Source organism: Arvicola amphibius, chromosome 4, assembly GCF_903992535.2.
Source record: "Arvicola amphibius chromosome 4, mArvAmp1.2, whole genome shotgun sequence".
In the NCBI taxonomy this organism is placed as follows: domain Eukaryota; kingdom Metazoa; phylum Chordata; class Mammalia; order Rodentia; family Cricetidae; genus Arvicola; species Arvicola amphibius.
In genome coordinates, this window is record NC_052050.1 from 153,371,996 (window position 1) to 153,397,912 (window position 25,917).

The 25,917-nt window shown below is 43.3% G+C and overlaps 1 protein-coding gene across 2 annotated transcripts in view; it reads left to right on the forward strand.

Moving 5' to 3' along the window:
- The window catches only part of Erich1 (glutamate rich 1), a 66,761-nt gene that overhangs the window by 35,048 nt on the left and 5,796 nt on the right, over positions 1-25,917 (forward strand). The window lies entirely within an intron of this gene.

Genomic DNA, 25,917 nt, shown 5'->3' on the forward strand with positions numbered 1-25,917 from the left:
TCTCCTCTTATTAGCGAGGATGTGTCGCTTGAACAAGGTGAACTGATGGTTATTTGTGAGGCTGACAAGCTCTTGTGGTTGAGAGCAAGCCTCCTTGCCCACCATCATGGCTGTGGCTTCTGTATGGTCTCATGAGGACAGAAGCCCCGCCCAGTGGTGGTGGAACCAGACCAAGTCCCAGAAATCAGCATCTACATAGAAAGCCTGCGTTTGCAAATTACAGAAGCGGGAACCTAAGTTGTTGTGACTAACAGGCAAGCCTTTAGAAGGAGTGCCTTTCCACTTTCTCGAATATTTGGTATTTTTTCAAAAAAAAAAACCTTTCTTGGCTATAAACAATGCTAGTCAAAGGAAAGTTAAACATTGTAGACGATGAGTAGAATGTAAACATCATCTCAGAGCTCTGGGCAGGTGTAGTAGCCATCTATTACGATCTCTTCCTGTGCATATTACTGTGTATACATACACACAGGTTTCATACAAACTGTACTCTTAATATATTATGGAGCTTTTTTTTTTGGTGTATATAGCGATCATTTTCCAAGAGGAATAAAGTCTACTTTAAGAGCAACTTCTATAATAGTCTCCCTTTTCCCTTTGCACATACAGAAGCTTATGTAGTGCTACACCAGCGTCTTTGTACATAAACACTTTCATATCCACGTGCATCACGATTGCATTAAACATGTCTGCTCAGCTCCTAACTGACATATTCTTGGGACTCGAAAGTTCTGTGTTGCCTTAGTTAGGGTTTCTAGTGCTGTGGTGAGAAATACCATGGCTGAAGCCACTTGAAGAGGAGAAGGCTTATTTAGCTTACACTTCCAGGTAACAGTTTACCGCTGCAGGAAGCCAAGACAGGAGCTCAAACAGTCATGAACCTGGATCCGGAGCTGACGCAGAGGTCATGGAGGAGTGCTGCTTACTGGCTTGCTCCTCATGACTTATTCAGCCTGCTTTCTTATAGAACCCAGGACTACCAGCCCAGGGATGGTCCCACCCACCATGAACTGGGCCCTCCCCATCAATTACTAATTAAGAAAATGTCCTACAGCCAAATATTATGGAGGCATTTCTTAGAGAGGCATTTATCTACTAGCTATTTATCCTCCTTCAGCATATCCCAACTGCAGCCTCCCCTCTTCCCAGTCTCCCTGCCACCTCCCCTTCCCCCCATATCCACTGCTCCTCCATTTCTCTTCAGGAAAGAGCAGGCCTCCCTGGGATCTCAACCAAACATGACATAACACAATCTAGTAAGTCTAAGTACAAACCCTCATATCAGAGCTGGCCAAGACCACCCAGTAGGAGGAAAAGAGTCCCACAAGCAGACAAGAGTCAGAGACACCCCACCTCCACTGTTAGGAATTCGACAAAAACCCCCCGAGCTAAACAACCACAGAATGTGTGCAGAGGGCCTGGTGCAGACCCGTGCAGGCTCCATGGTTCCCACTCCAGTCTCTGTGAGCCCAACTTAGTTGATTCTGTGGGCCATGTTGAAGTCCCTTCCTTTCACATGGCTCTGGCTGGCATAAAACCAGCCAGGACACAGGTTTTAAGACATATTAATAAAGTCTATTTTATTTTTGTGTTATGTATGTATTTTGTGTACATGTGTATACATGTGTGTATACAGACACATACATCTGTGTAGGTGTTTTTTGGCATGACATATCTGTAGAAGTCAAAAGATGGGCTGGAGAGATGGCTCAGAGGTTATACTTGGTGCTCTTCCAAAGGTTCTGAGTTCAATTCCCAGCAACAACGTGGTGGCTCACAGCCATCTGTAATGAGATCTTCTTGACAAAAGACACTAAAAAAGTTGACAAAGAATAAAGCAGGAAATATTTAAACATCACATGATTTACAACCCAGTGAGCAAAAGTGTGCTGTCCAGTAGAGCGACACAGACTGCACGGCTGGTCCTGCATAAGCGAAGGGTGAGCAATTTTATAGTAAGTGTACAAACCATCCTTTTGTGGGTCCTCATTTTACAGTTCACCCACCTGAAATACATAAATTCTTTCTTTAAAAAAGTAAGCTTCCTTCTTTGAGTCCAGCACCTTCTCTTGGATTATCTCTTACTGTTCTGTGGTATATTTAGGAAACATTTTGAAAACAAATTAGTCCTACATCTTTTTCTTGGCTCTCTTCTCTCTTGTTCGTCACAACCCAAGCTCCTCCCAGATTATCTCCAAGTGTTCGGAACCCGGTGATGAACAAAGTTGAACATGGCCAACTCTGCATTCCCTGGGTTGTCCAGGCTGCTATGCAAAGGGCCTTACAGTCAGCTTCCACCAGGTGGCTCTCTTGCCCTCCTTTGACCATGACTCCTGGGACTTAACTCCTGACAAGAGTGAGCTGTAAGTTGGTTTCCCCCTCAGAAGTCATGGGGTTGGACTCATAAAAGTATTTTTTACAAGATTTCTGTTTTAAAACTTACCACACAAGTGGTGTACTTGGTTCTGTGGTTGTCATGCCTGTATCCACTGAACTATTCAGCCAAGGGATCTTGGGACTCACTGTGTTCTTGGGTTGTAGAAGCCGTTGGCTGTGTGGTGCAGATTAACTGATTGACAGCTCAAGGACTCCTAGCTAGAATCAAGAAGAACCAGGGTTCCAATTTAAATTGACACTAATCTTTCTGATTGGGGGCGTTAGAAGGCCTGAGTTAAAGAGACCCTTTTTGGTGACAGACACCACACCGAGGAGTAGCTCTGACGTCCATAGGTCTAAGTGGACACAGTTTACTGCTTGGCCCTCCAGATGTCATTGGCTCATGTCTATGAGGATAAACAAGACTATCCTGTATTTGGCTTTCAGAATACACGGAATTCTCCTGTGTGCTCTTTATCCTTGCCTCATTGTTTGAGACCCTCCCATGCAGAAACAACTAGCCGAGAGGTAATAGTAAGTAGGAAAACAACACACTTTATTGGTAATATAGACTATGTGTGGTAGGAACACAAGCAAGAGGGGTCAACCTTGGGGAGTCCAGGCAGGTTTTATGAAGGACTTAAATGTTGAGATCACGCTTTCTAGGTAAGTGTTGGCGAGTAAACATGAAAGATGGTCTGGGTTTAGGCAGGAAGCAAATAACTGTGAGTGACACCTCATTTGCGGTGAAAACTAGTCTGAAGGGCCAAGCTAGGCATGTCTCCAAGCCTATGAACTATCTATCTTCCTTTGCCAGGAGTTCATGGTACATAGGACCCCGTCCAAAACCATATTTAAAAGAATAAACTTAAAAGAATTTTTAAACTATTTTTAACTAAATTTAAAATTTTAAATATTTTAACTATTTATTTTAATAATTTTCATGTGTATAAGACATGAGTTTTCCTTGACAGTGTAATATTTAATATTTAACCCCCAAAAAGAAAATAAATGGATCTTGATGTGGGATGCAAGCCATATATAAGCATAAAATACTGAGTGCAGACAAGCCATTAAGCCATGCCTGAATTAATGAGGAACTCTTCATACTAAATAGCACCAAAATATTAGGCTTGGGAAACAAATATTAAAAATTTCTCTCTAGAGAAATAATTTCTGAGCACCTGGCTTAGATAGCACTTTGTGAGAAGATTGGACACAGGCGTACGTTCAGGGCAGTTGGTTTCTCCCACAGTCATTAGTGTCAGACCTCCAAAAAGATGGAGTCTGAGAATCAGGAACAAGCACAAAGTATTGAAGGGTCTTAAGGATTAGCGTTATTTCTGAGAAATTAGTTGCTTCTGTTTACTCCCTGGAAGAAGGGGGAAGTGCAGCTTGGCAATCTAATAGCTAGTACCAGGAAGAACTAAAGTCTCCTCTAAGCCTAGCAATTGATAAGCAGCGACAGGTGGTGGAGGAGCCAGTCATACCCTCCCAGAAAACTGGGCAGATGGAAGAATCTTGCAGTTGTTCTCCAGAGTTGAGGAGAGATGCCTAAGCAGCTGTAGCATGTCCTGGGTGTGAATATCACCTCCGCTGTTCGGGTATCGGCATGATTGCCTCCAGTGCATCAGCAATAGCAGGGTTCCAGCACGCAGCCGCACAGCTTCACACTTAGAGATGTGAGTCGCGTAGGGATTGCTCTGGCCTGGGCCGCCCTTGTTTCAGTTCTGGAGTTTTGTTTCCTTTGTTTGTTTATTCCATATTTTGTCAGTGTCCTTTCTCGGGGACCTTTACACCTCTGCTTCAGTCCTGTGTGGTCTGAGCCCTTGTGCTGACAGGTAGGGAGTTGAACACCATTCTAGACTCCCCTGATTAATGTCTTTGGAGACAAAAGAGATAATGTGGTTTGTCCTGCTTTATTCTTGAACTTAAGAATATATTCGTCCTGACTAAATTATGTCATCTTGACACACAAGCTAGAGTCATCGGAAAGAGAGAACCTCCGTTGAGACAGTGCCTCCATAAGATTAAGCTGTAGGGCATTTTCTTTTCTAGTGGTTAATGGGGGAGGGCCCAGCCCATTGTGTAGGTGCTACAACTGGCCTGGTGGTCCTGGGTTCTCTAAGAAAGCAGGTTGAGCAAGCCATGAGAGCAAGCCCGCAGACAACTCCCCTCCATGGCCTGGACATCAGCTCCTGCCTCCAGGTTCCTGCCTGCTTGGGTTCCTGTCCTGACCTCCTCCAGGGATGACCAGTGCTGTGGAAGTGGAAGCCGATTAAGCCTGTCCTCCCCAGCTTGCTTTTTCATCATGGTGTCTCATTGCAGCAATGGAAACCCTAAGACAGCCTTCTTTAGAGTCGCATTCCTATCGGAGCTCTGCCATACTGAGACTCGTCCGGCTTAACTGGCAAGGCCTAGTTGTCTTCAACCTCTTCTGACTTTTTCCTTTTGTGGAATATTTTATTGTATATAAAACATTTATAGCCGGGCTGTGGTGGCGCACGCCTTTAATCCCAGCACTCGGGAGGCAGAGGCAGGCGGATCTCTGTGAGTTCGAGGCCAGCCTGGTCTACAAGAGCTAGCTCCAGGACAGGCTCTAAAGCTACAGAAAAACCCTGTCTCGAAAAACCAAAAAAAAAAAAAAAAATTATAGCTTTTTGTTTATTTAAAATTTTAAATATCTTCTCGTGTGTTTTATTTTGTTTTTATTTATTATTTTGATACAAGTTTATTTTATTTATTTATTTTACATTCTGACTGCAGTTTCCCCTCCCCCTCTCCTCTCATCCCCTCCTCCCCATCTCTTCTCCACTTCCCCCTTCAATCTACTCCTCTGTTTCTGTTCAAAAAGGGACAGGCCTCCCATGGGTATCAACAAAGCATGGCGTATCAAGTTGCAGTAAAACTAAGTACTTCCCCTTGTATTTAGGCTGGGCAAGACAAATCTGTGTGATTTAGGAACCACAGATGAGAGAGAAAGTCTGGCATTTGTCTTTCTGAGTTCACTCCATGGAACCTTTTCTAGGCCATCCACTTAACTGCAAATTCCATGACTTCTTTTTTCTTTGCAGCTGAACAGCATTTTATTAGGTGTATTACATTTTCATTATACATTCATGTGTTGAAGGATATTTGGGGTGTTTCCTTTTCCTAGCTCTTGTGAGGATTGCAGCAATGAACACGGTATGGCTGGGTCATATGGTCAATTTAGTTTTAGTTTCTTGGGGGCTCTCCCTACCGATTTCCCAAGTGGCTGGGCAGGTTTGTGTGCCCACCGACAGTGAACGAGGGCTCGGGCCCCATCCAGAATTGACTGTCAGTTGTTTTGTTCATCTCCATTCTGTGGTGAGATGAGATCCCAGTTTGCATTTGCCTGATTGCTGCAGGCGATGAGTGCTTTCTAAGGCTTTGCTTAACCGTTTTTATTTCTTCTACTGAGAATTCGGTTTAGATTCACTGCTTCTTTTTAATTGGATCATTTGTCCCCTTGACTCTTTGTGTTTTAGGACATCCTAGATGTTAATCCTCTGACAGGAGATTCTTTCTCATCCTGAAGTTTCTTCTTCTCCTGATTGATTGTTTCCTTAACTGTGCAGAAGCTTTTTGATTTTGCAAGGTTCCCACTTCTTGTCAGTCGCTGGCCTTGATTCCTTGCCTAACAGGGTCCTGTTCAGAAAGTCCTTTCTGCTGACTATATTTTATAGGATATTGCCTATGTTTTCTTCTGGCAGATTTTAGCATTTCAGGTTTCTGATGGAGGTCTTAGGTTCACTTGGAGCTCATTTTTATGTAGGGTTGTAGATACGAATCTAAATTCTTCAGCATGGGATCATCCAGTTTTCCCAGCACCATTTATTGAAGCTATTATGTATGTTTTTGACCTCTTGTTGAACATGAAGTGGCTGTAGTAATGTATACGAATGTTTGGGGCTTCTGTTTTATTCTGTTTGTATGTTTATCTATTTTTGTACCCATACTGCTTTGTTTATTCTGATAGGTCTGTTGTAGGGGGCGGATGAAGCCGTGAGTGACTCTTCTGAGTTGCCAGGCTGCTAGTGCATCTCCATCAGAGCACTTGGCACACCCCGTACTAGGTTTTCTATACACTCGTGTGTGCGTCTGTCCTGTCTTCACCATTGCCCCAGTCAGGTTTCCAGGACCCAGCTGCTCAGGTCTCGGCCTCTATAATGGATCTTAGTCTAGAATGTCAATCCCTCCGGTATTAATCACTTTGCTCAGGATTGTTTTAGCTATCTGAGGTCTTTTCTGGTTCCATGTGAATTTAGGATCTTTTTTTCTTTTTTCCGTGAAGAATGCTGTAGGTATTTTGATTGGGGTTGTATTGCTTCTGTAAATTACTTTGGTATCAATTTACAAAATTGAGCCTACCAGCCCACGATGTGAGAGGTTTCCATTTTTAGTGTCGTCTCTTTCTTCGGAGGTTTGAGGTTTTGTTTGTAGAGCTCTTTCCCCCTGTGATTAGGTTCTTCTGATCTGGTCGTCCCGCGGAACTTTGGGTTCCGTGAGGAAACAATAGATAAAGGACAATCGAGGAAAGCCATCTAATGTCGGCCTGTGGCTTCCGCACCCACCCGCACATACATGTGTACACATCATGGTAACAAACATGAGCACCACGTATAAACAACACACATGCACATTTCCTCGTGTATTTAACAGGCGCTAGTGAACAGCCGATCTACATACAGCATTCTCTTCTTTCTTACTGTTCGCAGTTTTCCTTTCCCTCCCTCAACTCCTCCCAGGTCCTCTCCCCACCCACCTTTCTTTCTTATCTTCATATTCTCTCTCTCAAAAATAAAAAGAAAGAAGAAAAGAAAACCCCAGAACAAAATGAAAACAACAAGCACGGAGTCTCTGTTGTGTTGGTCAGCTGTCCCTGAGCTTTGGTCTGCCCTGCTTGACACGCCCAGGGCCACTCCATTGAAGACACCTGATTTTCTTGTTGCAGACAGCTTCTTGATTAGGGATGGGACTTTGTGCCCATTTTCCCTTCTCTGTCATGGGATTTTGTCTAGTGAGCTTCACACACAGAGAATTAAAATATTTATATAAATATTAACCTAGAAAAATTGGACCTTCAGCATATCAGAGCTTTTTCAGGGAGGAATTCAAATTAATTAATTAATCTTATTGAAAGTAGTTAAATCATACACATCTGTCCCCAAACTTATCAAGTGTTCGTAAAGTAAATACTTAGTAATGAAAAGTCTTCGTAAATAAGAGCTAAAATCAGCCTTTCCTTAGATGGAATCTGTCCTCCTTAGGCTCCTTGTTACTGGCATAAGACACTGATCAAAACCAGTGGGGTAGGAAAAGGTTTATTTGCCTCACGGGCTGCAGTCCCCATCGAGGGAAGCCAAAAGGCAGCAAAGACAGGAACCAAGTCAGAAAGCCTGGAGGAGCGCATTTCACCTGCTCCTTTCTCAGCTGCCTTTTCTCACACAGCCCAGGCTCACGTGCCTAGGGATGGCACTGCCCACAGTGTGCTGGGCCTTTCTGCATCAGTGAGCAACTGAGAAAACGGCCCACAAGCTGTCTGATGGAGGCAGTTCCTCGACTGATGTTCCTCCTCCCCAGTAGTGTCAAATCAACCACAAAGCTAACCAGAACAGTATTAATTATTATCAGGCATTAGTATTTAAAATCATAAAGGGGTCAGCCTCTAAACTGTCATATTTTAACTCCCACTCCCTTTCTGATATCACGTGTATTCTTTCCGTGTCATTCAGAAGTAAGAGCTAGATTGAATTGCATCCCATAACTCAAGGCCCCTTTAAAGGAGGCTGGCGGACTGAGATAGTCAGAAGGCTGCGGCTATTTTTAGTATCTAGCTCCACTCCAGCAGGTTTATCCAGAATGTCAGTGCCAAACAGCAGCTAAGAGAATTTCAGCAAATTTGGATTATTATTTTTTTTAATTATAAGGTCATGAGAGATTTGTCTTGGGGATAGCATCATTTCAAACTTGATGCTTCAGAAATTATAAATCCCAAGCCTCTCTGGTTCCCTCATGCACATTTTCTTAGAGCTTTTATTTGTCTTGTGTGCAGAGGGTCAGATTGTGGACCTCTGGAGCTTTGAATGGATGTGTAGATAAAATCCCATAAAAAGGCACAGCCCAAGGGCCCACGTCTTTTAAAGCAGTGCTGGGCGAGGATTTCTGAGCTGCTTAGGTGAAACTTAGTTATCACCTTCTTGACTCAGCTTGCTCTCTGCTGTGACCTTCCTGGCATCAGACACATGGAGTCTTGAATGCTTCTCTTTCCTTCATTCAGCTTGACTCCATTGGCAAAGCTGGGTCAGCTGCAGTAAGGGATCGAGGAGGTTGTCGCCTTCAGTGAAAGGCAGCTGAGCACATTGCCTTTCACTGAAGGGCCACATGCAGCATCCGGGCCACATGCAGCATCCGGTCTGTATATGGTGTAAGGAGCAGGTGCGGGCAGCAAATATCCCTGCAGTTTGCTGGCTGTGGAATGTTTTAGGTGGCTGTCTGGAACTGTCCTTCTTTATAGTTAGTCATTCTTAATTTTATATGACCCTGAATGATTTGGTTTATCTATTTTCCTTAAAAGTAAAACAAGCAACCAAAACAACAAAACAAACAAAAAGAGCCACGACATCCTGACACTGGAGTGAGGCTCTTGATAGACTAGAAACTGGGATAGAGAGACTAACAAGGTCATGGTAGAAATGACCAGGAGGACAAGCTAGACACTAAATTCCAGGCCAGGAGACCAGGAAGAGAGGAAGTCGATTAAAAATATAAAAAGAATGTCTCCGTTAATGGAGACCATTACAGAGAGCCACAACTAGTCAAAATGCAGAGAAAACCTGCTTGTTACATTTACAACACAACCCCACACTGAGACTCAGCACCAGAGGAAGGTATGGCTTTCTACTCTGTGCTCGGAACAGGCTCCAGTGGGGCTCCTTTGCAGCCCAGGCCCTCAGCCACTTTCTCCAGGCACTGCCTCTGAGCACTTGTCATAGGACAACAGGCAGAGCTGACTCTAGCACAGACATCTTCTCCCCCCCCCCCCCCCCCCCCCCCCCCCCCCCCGTGTGCTGGCAGAAAGTATGTAGTGTCCGGCCCTATGTGACCTCCGGTGAATGGTGTGAACTCTGGGGCCGATGTGCCTTCTGGGGTTCTGTTTAGCATACAGTTGGTGAGAACAGCTATTGCCGCAGTGGAAACATACAATAGGAGTGGATTTCAAGGAGTAGTGAAGAACCAGAAGTGGCTTGACCAAGCATTGGAGTGTGCTGATTGCCCCTGTGGATTCAAATGCACAGGGTAGCCAACTTTCTGGTCTCGGGAGACCTCCCTTACACAAGAGCGCCTCTTCTGTGTGTGATGTGCTCACCTGACTACCCTCCCTGTCGCTGACAGTCAGTGCATACCTCCCAGGAGCTCTGAGAGCCTGCTAGCAAGTGTCTCCACATCTACGTTTTCGCTTGGGTGGCTTTAGCATGAGAACTCCTGTGAGTGTTCTCTTGATGGAAAAATAGAAGTCCAGAAAGCCCCTGCCTACTTTAGAGTCCTTGAGATGATTTCCATGGAGCCATTCCTCCATTTTAGCAATCAAGTAAAACAATGATTTTTCTTCTATTTCCATAATATACTTATCAAATTGGCTTTGTTTTCTGCTGCTATAAGGAATGCCAGAGGCTGTGGAATTTATAATTAACCTTTTTAAAAAAAGATTTATTTATTATGTATACAGTGTTCTACATATGCCTGCAGGCCAGAAGAGGGCATCAGATCTCATTATAGATGGTTGTGAACCACCATGTGGTTGCTGGGAATTGATCTCAGGACCTCTGAAAGAGGAGCCAATGTTCTTAACCTCTGAGTCATCTCTCCAGCCCACTGTTGTGTCATCCCTGGTGGAGTGCAGAGCAAGATGGCCAAGAGGGAGAAGAGGCTAGATTCACCCTTTTAGTGGGAGCCTACTCCATCAGTAAAGGCAGAATTCTTGTGGTCCGACCCCTTCCCAACGGCCCTGCCTCTTTATATTGTTGGACTAGGAGTTAAGTTTCCAACACAGAAACCTTGGAGATATGTTCACGTCATTTGGGGTATATTTTATTTATAAGCCTATTTTTTTTTAAGTTTTGCTGTAATGTTTTACTAGAAAAAGTTCATGGATGACATGTATATGGTTTTTTAAATGATACTATACATAAGAAGGCTATACATAAGAAATACAGTGTTACAGTCATTTTATGCTTTGCACTAATACACAAGAACTAACCCAGCAGCACAAAGTCATGGGGATCTCAAATTCAAGACCAGACGGAGCTGCATAGTGCACAGTCTCAAAATGGGGGAACTTGTGTGAATGGGTTGGTTTGTTTTGAGAAACTAAAGAGCAAACCCCAAAGCCTACAAAAACACTCCTCCATTGAGCATTACCCAGGGTCCTAGCTTACACTGAGAATGCCTATTTACTCTACATTTGGAATTAAAAGTCAAGATGCATTAAATCCAGTAATGATGGCTTTACCCTCCACAGATATATTTTACTGACTACATCTACTGCCCCTTTGTTTCTAGTATTCTTCTCTCTCTTTCTCTCTCTCTCTCTCTCTCTCTCTCTCTCTCTCTCTCTCTCTCTCTCTCTCTCTCTCTCTCTCTCTTGCAAATGCACACACACACTAACACACACACACACACACACACCCCAGCATCTTCTGATGTGGTCTGTATTTAGAAATAATAAGAGTGTTCAGACGCCCTTCTTCAGAATTCTGACAACACGTTTTTCCTCCTCTATGTCATCTAGAACTAGTGCCAGACCCTTGGCCAGGGTCAAGTGCATCTCGTGGCAGTTCTATAAGCTCTGAGAATAACTCCCAGATGCCCTGCAAATCCCAGTCAGGAGTAGTGTATTAGCCGCTTCTCTCATCACATGACCAAAGACCTGAAAGATACAACTTAAAGGAAGAAAGATTTCTCTTGGCTTACAGTTCAGAGGATACAGTCCATCATGTGGAAAAGCGTGGCTGTAGGAGTGGGTCAGATAGCGTGTGGCAACCTTGCAATGACAGCCTGTCACATGGCACCAACAGGGGACAGGAAGCTCTAGCCAGAAGCCAGACAGACTATAACTCTTAAAGCTCTGTCCTCAGTGACCTTCAGTGACCTACCTCCACTGGTCATATAGCTTACCCTGAAGTCCCGTGACCTCACAAGGGGGAAAACATTCAAACACGAGCCTGCTGGGGGGACATTTAACATTCACACCAAACAGGGCGTATAGTGGCTCACTGTCACTGTCCGTGCAGACCAGTGTACTCATCTGTGGGGGGGCCACTGTTGCTTTCTGGGCTGTGTTTGAGACCTCCAGTCACTACTTATTCATCAGGAACTCCATACCATTCCTCACTGAGGCAAGCATCTAAGGATGAAGATTGAAGTCACTGATGTAATTTATAAAATGAGGTCTTTTATTTCTGTTTATCCTCTCCACTGCTCTGTTTTTAAACAGTCTCCATGTATTTGATTTATGTTGTTTCTTTCCTGAGTCATCTGTTTGATCGTGCTCAATACTAAATGAATGTTTTTATCACTTTGTCATTGTAGATAAAGAACTGCAATTTGTGGGCCTAGAAACAGAATCATCTGTGATTTGCAGTGGAGCCACCATTTGGTCCCATCATAAACTTACTGGTCCAACTCCAGTCCTCAAAGCTGAGCATTTCTGAGATGGTCTTTTAAGAGATGTGTGTAACTTGCAGTGGGAGGGTGCGCTTGAATATTTAACAGTTTTAATTAGAACCTACAGAAGAATTCTAAAACTTATTTTTACATTTAAACTGAGAAAAGACATCATGTGAAAGTTTGCAAATTCTATTAAACAGTTCTTTCATAATAATCAATATTTTCTAATCACTTGTATAAACAAGCAAATAAACCAAATGATTATTAAAAAACGAAAACCCTTCAGATATGATGGCTTACCACAGAAATCCAGATGTATGGTTGTACTCAGAGGGTGAACACCGGTTTGCGGACGCAAGGACAGTAAGTCTCAGCAGAGCAGCTGTCTGGGCACGTGCTCTGCTGGTGCCAGCCCACTTCAGGAGCTCAGTGAGTGGCTATTGTTCATCTTCTTGTGTATGCTTTCGTCTGAATAGTGAGGTTCTGTTAGGACCTAAGAGTTAGATGATGGGGTTCCTCTGAATATTGAACATTCAGTTTTAGTGAAAGTGCTGGAAACATTGGGTGTTTAGAGCAGAGGAAATAGTTGAGATCTTTGATTTCTGTTCAGGCAGCTGGAGATTTAACAGTAGGATGGGGAAGGGGTAAGCATGGGCTCCTCAGAACTAGGCTGGGAGTGACCCTGGGTGATCTACATCTCTGCATACATCAAGTCAGGGCAGCCTTGTGAGCCAGCTGGCCACTCTGAACGTTAGTCCCCTGCCTGCCCACAGTGACTAGGAGATGTGTCAAAGCAAAGTTTTCTCTATTTTGTCTCAGCTGGAGCCGTCTTTGGTTGAACCTGAAAATGACCCCGCATACACCTTTTCTACCCCCATCATGCGAAGTCTGGTGGGAAAAATCAAACCCCATTCAGGAACTCAGGGTCAAAAAGTTCCAGCTCAAGACTGTTCCCTACTTGCCCTAGTATCAGGTTCAGTGTATCTAGTTTTATGTGGAGGTTTTTGATCCATTTGGAGTTGAGTTTTGTGCAGGGTGATAAATATGGATCTATTTGAATTCTTCTACATGTAGACATCCAGTTTGACCAACACCATTTTTTTAAAGATGCTGTCTTTTTCCCAGTGTATATTTTTGTCTTTATTAAAAACCAGGTGTTCATATGTGTTTGGACTTATGTCTGGGTCTTCAGTTTGATTCCAGTGATCAGTGATTTTTATGCCAATACCATGCAATTTCTATAACTGTAGCTCTGTGGTAGAGCTGGAGATCAGGGATGGTTGAGATCAGGGATGGTGGTGCTCCAGCAGTTCTTTCGCTGCATGGGATTGTACTAACTATCCTGGGTATTTTGTTTTTCCATATGAAGTTGAGAACTGCCCTTTCAAGGACTGTAAAGAATTGTGTTGGAATTTCGATGGAGATTGCATTGAATCTTTAGATTGCTTTTGGTAGGATGCCCATTTGTACTCTGTCAGCCCTACTGATCCATGAGCATGGGGGATCATTCCATCTTCTGATATCGTCGACAATTTCTTTCTTCAAAGACTTAAAGTTTTATCATACAAATCTTTCACTTGCTCGGTTAGAGTTACCCCAAGGTATTTTATATTCTTTGGGTCTGTTGTGAAGGGTTTCTTTCCAGTCCATTTGCCATTTTGTATATAGGAGAGCTATTGACTTTTTTGTTGTTGTTAATCTTGTATCCAGTCACTTTGCTGAAAGTGTTTATCAACTATAGGAGGTCCCTGATGAAATTTTTAGGATCACTTATGTGTACTATCATATCATCTGCTAATAATGATACTTTGATTTCTTCCTTCCCAATTTCTATCCCCTTGATCTCCTTTAGTTAGTGTCTTATAGCTGTAGCTAAGACTTCAAGTACTATATTGAATAGATATGGAGAGAATGAACAACCTTGTCTTGTTCCTGATTTTAGTGGAATTGAATTGAGTTTCTCTCTATTTAATTTGATGTTGACTATAAGCTTGCTATAAATTGCCTTTATTATGATTAGGTATGTCCCTTATATCCCTAATCTCTCCAGTACTTTTATCATGTAGGAATGTTGGATTTTGTCAGAGGCCTTTTCTGCATCTAACAAGATAGGTCTTTTCTCTTTCAGTTGGTTTATATGGTAAATTAAATTTATTCATTTTCATATATTGAACCATCCCTGCATCTCTGGGATGAAGCTTACGTTATCATGGTGGATGATCTTTTTGATATGTTCTTGGATTCCATTTGCAAGTATTTTATTATTTTTGCATCTATGTTCATAAGGGAGATCTGTCTGTAATGCCCTTTCTTTGTTGAGTGATTTGGGCATCAGACAGAGTACCTGTTGCCTCAAAAACTGAATTGGTCAATGTTACTTCTGTTTCTATTTTGTGAAATAATTTGAGGAATATTGGTGTTAACTCTTCTTTGAAAGTCTGGTAGAAATCTTCCATAAAACATCTGACCCTGACCCTGGCTTTTTTTTTTGGGGGGGGGGAGCTTTTGATTACTGTTTCTATTTCCTTAGGAGTTATGTGTCTATTTAAATTGTTTATCTGATCTTAATTTAACTTTGATAAGTGGCACCTAATGAGAAAATTGTCCATCTCTGTTGACAGAGGTTTCTGACCCGCCCAGTCCCACAACTATTCAGTCCCAAAGAAACACACAGAGATCTACATTAATTATAAACTGGTCAGCCTAGTAGCTTAGGCTTCTTATTAACTCTTACATCTTGCATTAACCCATAATCCTTGTCTGTTTTAGCCACATGGCTTGGTACCTTTTATCAGTGAGGCAGTCTCATCTTGCTTCCTCTGTGTCTGGGTGATGACTGCAGACTGAGCCTTTCCTCTTCCCAGAATTCTCCTGTTTTGGTCACCCCGCCTATACTTCCTATCTGGCTATTAGCAATCAGCATTTTATTAAAGCAGTACAAGTGACAAATCTTTACAGAGTACAAGACCATTGTCCCACAGCACATCTCTTCTAGATTTTCCAATTTTGTGAAGTACAGGTTTTTAATGTATGTCCTTTGTTTCTCTGGATTTCCTCAGTGTCTTTTGTTATGTCCCCTTTATCTTCCCAATTTTGTTAATTTGAATATTCTCTCTCCATCTTTTAGTTAGTTTGGATAAGGGTTTGTCTATCTTGAACTCATTAGCACAGGAGATGACTTTCTGAACAGAGCACCAATAGCACAGGCACTAAGATCAACAACTAATAAATGGAACCTCATGAAACTGAAAAGCTTCTGTAAGGCAAAGAACGCTGTCAGTCAGGCAAAGTGGCAGCCTACAGAATGGGAAAAGATTTTTACCAACTCAACATCCAATAGCAGACTAGTATCCAAAAAATATAAGGAACTCAAGAAACTAGATATCAGAAAACTAAATAATCCAGTTTTTTAAAGGGGGTACTGATCTAAACAGAAAATTTTCAGTAGAGGAATCTCAAATGACTGAGAAACACTTATAGAAATAGTCAACAATCTTAGCTATCAGGGAAAGGCAAATCAAAACTACTTTGAGATTCCATCTTATACCTGTCAGAAGGGCTGAGCTCAATAACACAAATGACAGTTCATACTGGCAAAGACGTGGAGCAAGGGGGACACTCCTCTGCTGCAGATAAGAGTGCAAACTTGTGCACAAGGGGAACACTCCTCTGCTGCAGATAGGAGTGCAAACTTGTACACAAGGGGGACACTCCTCTGCTGCAGATAGGAGTGCAAACTTGTACACAAGGGGGACACTCATCTGCTGCAGATAGGAGTGCAAACTGTACACAAGGGGAACACTCCTCTGCTGCAGATAGGAGTGCAAACTTGTACACAAGGTGAACACTCCTCTGCTGCAGATAGGAGTGCAAACTTGTGTGCAAGGGGAACACTCCTCTGCTGCAGATAGGAGTGCAAACTTGTGTGCAAGGGGAACACTCCTCTGCTGCAGATAGGAGTGCAAACTTGTACACAAGGGGAACACTCCTCTACTGCAGATAGGAGTGCAAACTTGTGTGCAAGGGGAACACTCCTCTGCTGCAGATAGGAGTACAAACTTGTGCAGCCACTCTAGAAATCAATGTGGTGGCTCCTCAGAAAATTGAGAATAAATCTACCTCAAGATCCAGCTACATCACTCTTAGGCATATACCCAAAGGACACTCCATCTTACCCCAAGGACACTTGCTCGACTATGTTCATTATGGCTTTATTCATAATAGTCAGAAACTGGGAAAAAAAACTAGATGTTCTGCAACCAAAGAATGGGTAAGAAAATATGGCACATTTACACAACAGAGTATTAATTGAATTAATTAAATAAATAACATCATGAAATTTGTAGGAAAATGGATGCAGCTAGAATAAAATCATCCTGAGTGAGGTGACCCAGACCCAGAAAGACAATATGGTATGCATTCACTTGTAGGTAGATATTAGTTGTTAAGTAAATGATAACCAAGCTGCAGCCCAAAAAGGTTAGGTAAAGAGAAGGGCTCTAAGGGGCACACATGGATCTCCCTGGGAAGGGAAAAAAAGAATAAATTTTATGGATAGACTGGGTGGGGTCAGGTGGACACCAGAGCAGGAAGAACCAGCTGTGATGGAGGGAGAGGTGGCTGGATTGGAGGGCTTTGGGGAATGGTGTGGAAACGAGTACAGTGAAAACTTCCTGGAATCCATAAAGGTGATCCTAGTGAGGACTCCTAGGAATAGGGTATGGGGATACAGAGTCTTACCTGGCCTTCTCTTGTAGCTGGGCCAGGCTTCCAGCGGTGGTACTTCATTGTATTCAGCTGAGTTTTTGGCCAAGGGGGGGTCCCTGTGGAAATCCCCAAACAACCAAGGCGGATGCTAAGACAAAGGTTGCTCTCTGCAAATGGACAATAATACCCTATTACTGAGAACAACATTCAACATCCACACAGCTCATTGAACATGAGAAGAACTCAAACTGGTGCCCCCATGGAGCCTTCGCTCCTAAGTTCTGGTCTCTGCTCTGCAGGCTACCAAAAGAGAAACATGGACACAGATCCAGCTACAAAACCTTTGACAATCTGTCCTGCCTACAGAATTTGCTAGGGCAATGATAGCACAGAACTTGTGGAAGTTGGTAGGAAATCAGTGTCTGATCTGCTCTAAAGCCCACTCCCTGAGAAAGAACCCATCCCTGACACTGCCTGAGTAACCAAAAACCAAAGACTAGATAGCCCCGAGACCTAGGGTAAAACCTAATATGACCGGTCAAAAAATAAATCAATAAAATGGTTCCTACTGCTATTCTGCTACTCTCATGACCAGTGCCGTATCCAGTCATCATCAGAGAGGCTTCCTCCAGCAGCAGACGGGAACAGATGCAGAGACCACAGCCAGACAGTATGCAAAAAGAGTCTAAATGGGATGTCTCTATCAAATCCCTCCGCCTCAGAGCAGGAAACCCTGCAGAAGAGGAGGCAGAAGGAATGTAAGAGCCGGAGGGGATGGAGGACACCAGGAGAACAAGGCCCTCTGAATCAGCTAAGCAAGGCATGTATGAGTTCACAGAGACTAAAACCGCAAGCACAGGGCCTACATGGGTTTTCACCAGGACCTCTGAGAATTCACTATGGCTATTAACTTAGTATTTTTATGGGACTCCTGATTGTGAGAAGGAGTGGGTCTCAGGCTCTTTTCCCTGTTCTTGGGACTCTTATCATCCTGTTGGGTTGCCATGCCCAACTTCAATATGAAAGTTTTTGTTTATCATAATATATTTTATTCTGTCGTGTTTGGTTGTTCTCTTAGAACTGTGTTCTCTTCTAATGAGGCAGAAAAGGAGTTGATCTCGAACTGGATAGGAACTGGAAGAAGCAGAGAAAGGGAAAACTATAATCAGGATGTAGTGTATAAGAAAAGAATCTATTTTCAATAAAAATTAAAAATTTAAAAGTAATAATAATAAAAGAAAAAGAAATGTCCCGGCTAACTGCATGTTTCTGGCTTCTATTAAACTGCTTGCTTGCTTTATTCCCCTGCAATTGCCAACCAGAAAGTAGTTTTTCTGTCCTTTGCCTTTAAAAGCTCCCTTAAAAAATTTGTTATTGCTGCTTTGTAAGAAGTGTTTCTCTCCAGGCAGGTGCCAGCAGGCTTAGTACAGACTCAATTCAGACTTTGGTCGACTGAATGGTCTCTGTAGCTCTTCCTGTGGCAAGAGATGGGCTCATCCTTCCTAACAGTTCAAAGAAAAGATTCCCAGGTCTGGAGAAAGACCTCAGTAGTCTGGAAGTGCTAAGGAAGGAGGCACACTGGAGCACCCTGCTGGGGTGGTAGCTTAGAAGATGGGACTGTCACCCAATATAGGCCGGACCAACTGAGTTCTTCTGATAGCAGATCATTTCCAGACAAACAAAGAATCAGGAACATGGCTTTAGATGTCAGAATCAACAGCAGTTCTCACAGGGCATTCTTGTGCGTTTGGCATGCACTTCTGCTGTAAAGAAATAGAGAGAACCGAAGAATGGAGCTCCCAGGTCTGGGTTTAAAAATGAAACCTGTACTCAGCAGCCGTCTGCTAAGGAGCAGGCCACTGCTTCCTTCAGGACAAAACAGGAAACCCTTTCTTGTGGCCATATCTGACACTTCTGACGTGCAATGAGCAGGAATTCCAATCTATCATTACTTTAAAAAAAGAAGCATGCTATTAACTCTGCCTTAAAGGTCTGTAGTTAAGTGAGCTGGGTTGTAATTTCGTCTCCTTTGTGGTCAAAGTCCTGGTGACCGTCATCCCAGGCTTCCTGTCCAGGGTTCTGTGTGCACTGGTTGTTTTCCTTGCCGCAGTGCTAGGTCAGTAGGGTTAGAAATTCACATTTCAGTTTGTGAATTAACTGAGATTGATTTTGTGTGATAGCTAATTTGTATTATCATCCTAGTTGGATTAAGAAATGCCTGGGACATTAGTCAGACCTCTGGGTGTATCTGTGAAGGGGTTTCCAAAGACAGGTCTGAAGAGCTCTGAGCTAATCCATTGATTAATCCTCTGACGGGTTCATATGATGGTATTATTGGGAGGTGGAGAAAGGCAGGAAGTGGGGCCTTGCTGTAGAGAGGTGGGGGCATCCTTGGATATCTCACCCTGCCACCTTCCAGTGTTGCCAGCCTTTTGTAAGTACTGCCTGCCAAGAAGTGATGAGCAGCTTCTTCCACACACTCCCACGACCACGATGCTCTGTGGGAGCCCACATCTCTCCGCTAAACTGCTGGTGGCATTGGTAGTGGTGTTATAGGGACACAGAGGAAGCAATACACTGGCTTCTCATGTGCTTTTAAAACAGATACCATCTTTGGCTGTATGGTAAAAGTTATTACTTAATTAGTGAGACCATTGTCTTTCCAATACTTGCTTTTTGTCTCTACGCAAAACTCCAGCTAGTGTCCCAGGATACTCTTCATATGCTTTCACCAGTCAGCCTGTCCAGCACAGCTGCCTCTGGCCATGTGTGGCTCTTGTGCTCGATTAGGAAAGGTGAGATATACATGTTGTCCCTCCTATCACACAAACCACACTTGAAGTACATACGCATTTACTTGCAGCCAGTGGCTACCATGCGGGCAGTTCCCCATTACAGGAAGACAGCACTACTCAGATATTTCAGAGCTAATGGGAAGCCACACTGGGAGTGTGAAGTCACATGGACGGTCAAGGGAGGATTCCTGCTGAGGGCCCACCATTAAAGCATGGCGACACAAAGCTGAAGAGAGGTTCAGTGTGGGCTCCAGGAGTCCTCCTGATGCCTCACCCAGTGATGCCTGGCTAGCAGAGAGATGGGGAAGGCAGATGGAGCCATCCACACTAGAGCCCAAGGGGCAGGGCTTCAGTCACGCATGTCGTACATCAGCCATGACTGTGAGTGCTCGTGTCCTGCGGCCGCACACGCACTGTGGTCCCTGTGGCCTGTTCTTTAGAAGCAGGCTCCTGAGCTGTAGTCACACTCCTGATACAGAGCTCACTTTGCATCGCTCGACATCTGTGGAAACCTGACTTCCCCAGGATCAAACCTGTGACTTGGTTATTCCGTAGAATTCCTGAGCAAAGTAGCCCTGCCAAGGGTTATAATGAAATATCTAGGATATACAGGGTTATAAAAAAGCCTTTTTTTAAAAAACTAAGGTTTTCCATGATTCATCTGTTTTTTCTTACATGAAAATACTTGGTATATAAGTATTTGCATCAGACATATATCTATACATATATGTCTATGTATAGATATATTCATATATAATCTTTCTTTGAGAAATGTAAAGTATTAGAGAGAATTACATCATAAACTAATTTTTGAAATTAGAAATTGAATTGTGTCATAATCCTTCAGCATCTTGTTTTTCTAATAATTCTTATCTTAGGTTTATCTACAAACATAGGCATGGTCAGTTCCCTCTGGTGAGATTCTGGAGAAATCCATGGGTTGTAATTGTGAGATATGTCATAGTATTTTAAAAAATCATTCATAGCCGGGCGGTGGTGGCGCACGCCTTTAATCCCAGCACTCAGGAGGCAGAGGCAGGCGGATCTCTGTGAGTTCAAGGCCAGCCTGGTCTACAAGAGCTAGTTCCAGGACAGGCTCTAAAAAAGCTGCAGAGAAACCCTGTCTCGAAAAACAAAAAAAAAAAAAAATCATTCATACTGCTTGTTTATGGCAGATTTGTGTTTAAGACCATCTTAACAGCTACAGGGGCCACTGCACAGGAGCCTCCCAGGTTGTGCGGGGGAGGGGAGAGTAGACTTGGCCTAAGTGAGGGTTTTGAGTTAGGGAATGGGGGGGGGATTGAGAATATGAGTGTGTGGGTGTGTATCACTAAGAAAACGGCAGGGATGAGAAGGATTGTGGCCAAACCAACCTAACAGGATTCTTGCTGAGGGTAAGGCAAATGAGCAGACTCACCTTGGAGTTGTAGAGGTATGCTGGGTGTGCAGGTGTGGGGAAGTAAACATTCACAGGTGGGCTCTGGAGGTCAGGAGACTTGCCTAGTGTCTGACCAAGTGAGAATCTTTGTCAAAGGGCTTTTCCACCACGGTGAAAACATGACTTCTATTCAAGGAATGTCCTCAAGGTCATTGTGGAAAAGGTGTCGTAATGAAAAGCACGGTTCTTGGAAATTGCTTGTCCGAGTAGACTGAAGGCCAGTGCCTTCCAGATGAGCGGGCTGTGTTTGTTGTGACACTGACTGTTGTCAGGCACATCTTTGCCACCGTGCTTATATTTTCTTCCGTAAGGTAGTTTGCCTCAAAGGCTCTGTAAGATTCCCAAATCCCAAGAAAATATTTCTCCTTTACCTAATATATGAAAATTATGCACACACATCTTATTTTCTCAGTTGCCAAAATATGTGTAAGCAACACTGCCTTAGGCATGGATTTTAACTAAGATGAAGGCTAGAGTTTTCCTGTATGAACGTGTATGTAATGTATGTTATACAGTGTTTTGTGCTCTATAAACCTGGGAAATTCTACAACCTGGGAGTGCCTAGCCACAACAAGTGCAAAAGATGGAGCCCCTCATTGGGCTCCCCGCAGGGCTCATCCGCTTCCTCAGCTTGTCTTAGCTCATATTAGCACATGAAGTCTATGCAGCAATCCTGTGGGACCAGGGGACAGTGCAGAAGCCAGGGTACAGTGTGTCGCTCTTAAAGTCACCATCAAAGATATAGATGAACGTATCCCTCACAAGTCCTCTCGCATCCTGTTAGGACCCTGACCTCGATTCCGCCAACTTGCGAAGCCCCAACTCTGCCTCTGTCTTTGATCCTGGCCCCAGAGCTTTGAGTAGGGTTGTGGTGGTTTGAAGGAAAATGTCCCCCAAAGGGACATTATTATGAGGTGTGGCCTTGATGGAGTAGCTGTGGCCTTGGAGGAGGAAGTGTGTCACTGTGAGGGTGGGCTCTGAGGTCTCCAATGCAAAAGCCACATCAGTGTGACAAGCACTTCCTGTTGCCTGTGGATCAAGATCTCTCAGTTTCTTCTCCAGCACCATGTCTGCCTGCGTGCTGCCTTGCATTTGGCCATGACAATAATGGACTAAACCTCTGAACTATACGCAAGCCACCACAATTAAATGTCTTCCTTTATAAGAGTTGCCATGGTCGTGGTGTCTCTCCACAGCAGTAGAAACCCTAACTAAGATGGGGGTCATGTGACTTTTTTATGTTGGGAATTTGTCTGGGACCTTTACTCCATTCCTGATTTAACGGTAGCACACTCTTTCTCCCTGATGGACTATACCCTTCTCATTTAGTTGTGCCCTTACCTGTTAGTAAAAAGCTTGTCTCGCACTTTGGAATTTCCTTTATATGCAGCAGTGTGATTCTCATGCAATCTTTGTTCTCCATTTATTTTGCCTGGGTCCTGAGATAGAGCCGACCCACAAGCAAATAGCCAGGATAGCGTTCTAAGTATGGGAAGGTTTTTAACATGCCAGCATGATGTTTGACAGTAGAGAGGTCTTGTATCTGTTCCTTATCATGTTTTGCGTTTTCCTTCTTGATTTTAATTGGATCTAAGACCTTGTCATAGAGTAGTGTCAAAATTTCCCAAATATTTTCTTGTGCCAACCAGTGCCCAAACCATGACACAGAGACATTATTGGCTTTGAATGCTCAGCCTAGCTTAGACACGTTTCTACCCAAGTCTTTTAACTTACATGAACTTGTTTCTCTTTATCTGTGCTTTGTCCTGGAGCTTCTTACCTTCCTACTTCTGTATATCCTACTCCCTCTGCTGCTTCTCTGTGTCTGCTGACTGGTGTTTGCCTGGCTTCTTGCTCCAGGCATGTCCCTCATTCTCTCTTCCTTCTTCTCTCATTCTTCTCTCTTCTCTTTTTCTAGATTTCTCCTCCCATTTCTTCTCTCTGCCCACCATCCCCACCTACCCTTCTCTCCACCTAGCTATTGACTTTCAGCTTTTTATTAGAGCAATCAGGCGCCTTAGGCAGACAAGGTGAAGCAAATGCCACACTTCTTTTCATAATTAAGTAAATGCAGCATAAAGAAAAGCAACACACTGTTACACAGTTAAAGTAATATTCTGCAGCATAAACACATATATCTTTGCCTGGGTAAAATAATATTCCACAACATTTTCTATCATGGGAATCTTTTTATTAGTATCATTAAGATTTTGTTCAAGTTTTTTTTCCTTGCTTTCCCCTTCTGTGATGGTTTGAATGAGAATGACTCCCATGGACTCAAGAGTTTGCATATTTGATCCCAAGTTGGTGAAACTCTTTGGGAAGGATTAGGAGGTGTGGCCTGTCTTAGTTAGGGATTCTGTTGCTGTGAAGAGACACCATGACCATGGTATGGTAAATACATCATTTGAGAGCTGTTTTTGCTGTTGCCACTTTTTAAAACAACTACTTCCTAGTCTTTTCTTAAATAGTAAATCAGTGCTGTGATCATTCTCAATGCGACAGCCATTCATATTATGGGATGACCACTTGAAAACAAAATAAACCACAGAGAACAAAGGTGGCAGCTAGCTGTAGTCCTGGAGGTGGCTTCCAGAGGGGAGGTACCCACAAAGAGCTGGAGGAGAACTGAGGAGCCTCTGCCCACCCTCCAGAGTGAGCAATCAGGACTTACACATTGGGGACCGTTCACACTGGCTCCCAGATACATCCTTTCTTTGAGACCATAAAATATCTGTGGATTCTGTTCTCCAAATTAATGACATTTAATATTTATAAAGGCACCAGGAAGATTTTTTTTCTATTGTGAAATGAACCCGAGAGAAAAAGTTCCATAAACAGTAGTCACTTTGGGGCCATGAATATTTAATAGACCATTTCATGGTCAAAATTCAAAGATACTTGAAATCAGCATTGGCCCCTGATATCAGTTTATACTAGCAGATGAAATGGCAGAACACTCTACTCAGAAGTCTGCTGGTGATTAAGGGGAGCAATTTATGAGCTAGCCCATAATCTAATACCACGATTTTATGAGGCGTAGTTCTGGCCTCGTGTCAAGTTTGAGGTAGCAGTGGGTTTCATAGATACCGTTGCTAAGTGTGTCAGAAGAAAACTGAGAACTCTCATTCAAAAATAGCAATGAGATTGTTCACTGTTCCCCCAACACAGCATCTAACCCAACAAGGGCACCAAGCTAAGAGATGATCCATGTGAGGTGGGAGAGAGCAGGGTTCACTCTCCCTAGAAGAGACCTTGTACATCTTCAAGGTGGACAGAGTGTGCCAAAACTGCCCTCACAGTTCCGTGCAAGTCAGCTGCACATAAGGACGCTAGTGTGCAAGCAGAGAAAGAGCTACTGACAGGTAGTTTCCTGTGGGGTCAGTAGGCAGCACTTTGGTTAACCTTGGTTTCTCAATAGTGGACAGCTCAGAAATCTCAAGCAAGAATTTCCTAAAACAGAATTGTCTGAACACCAGAGTACAAGGTGTAGACAAGCTTTGCAGTTGTAGGTGTGGTCAGACGGGGCCCAAGTGCATGACTTGCCTGTGATGAGAAGATCGTTGTGTCTGTGGCCTGTGTGCTTAGTGACCTTCAAACATGTAAGATATATGTGTGATGGAATGCAGAATTTTGTGTCATGTCTCTTCAGTCTCCATATGTAGTCTCAAGAGTCTATATACACTCCAAGAGTTTTCATATACACTCTTCAGCAGTCTCCATATGCATCCAGCAGTCTCCATATACATCTAACACTCTCCATATACATCCAACAGTCTCCATATACATCCAACGGTCTCCGTATACATCCAACGGTCTCCGTATGCATCCAATGGTCTCAATATACATCCATCAGTCTCCATATACATCCAACACTCTCCATATACATCCAACGGTCTCCATATACATCCAACGGTCTCCGTATGCATCCAACGGTCTCCATATACATCCAACGGTCTCCATATACATCCAACGGTCTCCATATACATCCAACGGTCTCCATATACATCCAACAGTCTCCATATACATCCAACGGTCTCCATATACATCCAACAGTCTCCATATACATCCAACGGTCTCAATATACATCCAACAGTCTCCATATACATCCAACGGTCTCAATATACATCCAACACTCTCCATATACATCCAACGGTCTCCATATACATCCAACACTCTCCATATACATCCAACGGTCTCCATATACATCCAACACTCTCCATATACATCCATCGGTCTCCATATGCATCCAACGGTCTCCGTATACATCCAACGGTCTCCGTATACATCCATCGGTCTCCATAGTGTCCATCCATTCTTTGGGAGTCAGTCCTGCACGGTCAGCCTCCCTCGTGTTAGTAACAGTGCCTCTACTGGGTGTTCTCCCACCCAACCTCATGTACAGTATTTTTCCACTGTCTCTGTATGGGGCTGTGCCGCTCCTGAGATATTTCTGTGTGTCTCATTGATGGGTTGCTCACACTAGCTCCTGCAACTCTTAGAACGGAAAACATGTAAATGTCTATTCCCGTTCAGTAGGACAACCCTCGCATTCTGAAGACAGACAGCTAGAGGCTGAGGCAGGATGATCTCAAATTTAAAGCCACCCTGGTATCAACTATATAGGAAGCCCCATCTCAAGAAAAACAATTAAGTAAATAAATAAGACTAGTTCATATGCTTTTATTCCAGGACCATGGGAGATTAAATTTTGCACTAATAAAGCAACAACTATATCCCTAAAAGCAGTCTAAATGTCACAATTCTCATAGCCATGGGTATGTATATTTTTTTGTAGGATGAGGAAATAAAGATGGATATTCATATGAATTGTAGTTTAGACTAATATCTAAGTGAAGTAATCACTGAAGGTAAAGTTGAGAATCACTGAAGTAAGTTGTTTAAATACCT